The sequence below is a fragment of the Chenopodium album genome, chromosome 9, assembly GCF_948465745.1.
Source record: "Chenopodium album chromosome 9, dcCheAlbu1.1, whole genome shotgun sequence".
NCBI lineage: Eukaryota > Viridiplantae > Streptophyta > Magnoliopsida > Caryophyllales > Amaranthaceae > Chenopodium > Chenopodium album.
The window spans coordinates 8,659,378-8,661,470 of record NC_137842.1 but is presented as its reverse complement, the minus strand read 5'-3'; the positions used below and the strand labels follow the sequence as shown (position 1 = coordinate 8,661,470).

The following is a 2,093-nucleotide window of genomic DNA, read 5'->3' as shown; positions in this document are numbered from 1 at the left end:
AGGGAATTTCACCTTTAAAGCATTTTCCCGGGATTTTTTATGAAGCGACTACGAGCATTGGAGGAACACGACCATTTTTAAAGCCCAAGGCCGGTTAGAGCCATCGAGCCGGTGATTAAGGGCTCGGTTATTTGGATCACGAGGTAATTGGACCACGTATTCGAGACCCGAGAGGAAATATGGATTGGGCCGAGAAATCTAGCCCAAATCGAAGTCCAAACCTTGAAGATGAAGTCGGGCCCGATCGGGCAAGCTTACGCCCGATCGGGCGAGCTGCGTGCATGCCAGCTGCCAAGGAGATGCGCGCCCGATCAGGTGAGCGTAGGCTCGATCGGGCGCAGCACTGAAGGATGGGCATAGCAAAAAAGGCGGGCCCGATCGGGCGCCCCCTTCGCCCGATCGGGCGCGTGTTTTGTTAGAACTTGATTAAGCTTTGTTTAATTCGTGTTTTAGGAGAGATATTTATATTCATTTTGTACGGATAATTAATAACTTCCTTCTCTTAGACTTTCTCTCTCTACTTAGTATTCTTTTCTCTCTCTAGAATTCTCTCTAAACTCTTGTACTTAATTCCTTCATTAATTCCAGATTTGTTTTGGTACAATTTCTTCCCTTTCTAATTTCAGCTATTTTAATTGTTTTCTTGTTTATGTTTTTAATTGTTTATTTAATTGGATTAGTTATGATGATTAGTGAGTAGTTTAATTCTAGGGTTTATGGGGATCCATAATTAATATGAAGGGATAGTTTGTTATTATTGATTGTTGATATTGCATGATAATTTCCTATTGAATTGTTTTAATTCTTTGCAATTAGATTATGAATCGAGCAGATGTAATTTGATTGTGAATGTTTAGCAATATGGAATTGATGAATCGAGCAGATGTTGATTTAATATTAAAGGCTATTTTTAATAGGAACTTAGGTCTAATAAATTGCGAGAGCCTGTTAAATCCATGTTGGTTAATAAATTGCGAGAGCCTATTAATCATGTTGTTGATGCATTGTTAATTATTAATTGCTTCGTTCTATCCCGGAATATTAATTATTGGTGAACCTGCGACCCTAGGTTTCCTTATTATTGATTCTTTTCTCCCTAAACTCATCCTTCGTAGTACAAAATTCATATCTAAAATATTGGTTACTTAGATAATTTAGATTATAACAATTAATTAGAATTAAAAAGACTTGTTTCCCTGTGGAGTTCGACCCTACTTCCCTATCTACTGTAGTTAGTGATTTAGGTAATTATTTTTGATTAGGGGATACGACTTTACCCTGTCTAAATTTGGCGCCGTTGCCGGGGAAACGGTTTTATTTTTTTTATTTTCTAATTATATTTTTGTAGTCTAGATTATCCCCCCTTTTTGCCTTAGAGAACACTAGTTCTTTGAGGTAAATCTCATATTTGTCTCTAGTTCTTTGTTTATGCCCAAGTGTTCTAGATCAGGTGATATCCCTTTTGATCCTGAGATCGAGCGTTCTTTTCATAGGCAAAGGAGACTCTATAGACAAATTCTGGCGGGTTCTGAGGAGGATAACGATCGAAGAGATTCTCCCCCTGATTCTAGTGATACAGATATTCCTTCAGATTCAGAATCAGAGATGACGGCCCAGAAGAAACTCAGTGATTATTCGCAACCGAAGCTCGCAGACTTCCCGCACCTTACCCCTACTCCGGCCCTAGATGGAGTTCAATTTGAGATCAAGCCCCAATTTATCACTATGATAGAGAGGAAGCAGTTCAGCGGAGCTAAGGGTGAAGATCCTAATCTGCACATCGCAGATTTCTGCCAATATTGTAACACCATTAGACAAGCCAGGGTTACGCAGGACCAAATCAGGGAGATTCTTTTTCCCTTTTCATTATGTGGAAAAGCAAAATTATGGTTTAATGGTTTGAATAGAATTGCACTTGGTATTACTGACTGGGAAACTCTCGCTTTGAATTTCTATAATAAATATTATCCTGCAGAGAGAACAGCGGTGCTAAGAAGTGCTATTCAGAACTTCGCTCAAGAGGCCGATGAATCATTATATGAGGCTTGGGAGAGGTTCAAGGATCTACAGAGAGAGTGCCCCCACCACAATCT

General features: G+C 39.4%; 1 non-coding gene across 1 annotated transcript; it reads right to left on the bottom strand.

Moving 5' to 3' along the window:
* Positions 1–1,986: 1,986 nt before the first annotated feature.
* Positions 1,987–2,093, bottom strand: LOC145561195 (small nucleolar RNA R71). The gene has a single exon (XR_014093758.1). It is a non-coding gene; the product is annotated as a small nucleolar RNA R71 (small nucleolar RNA).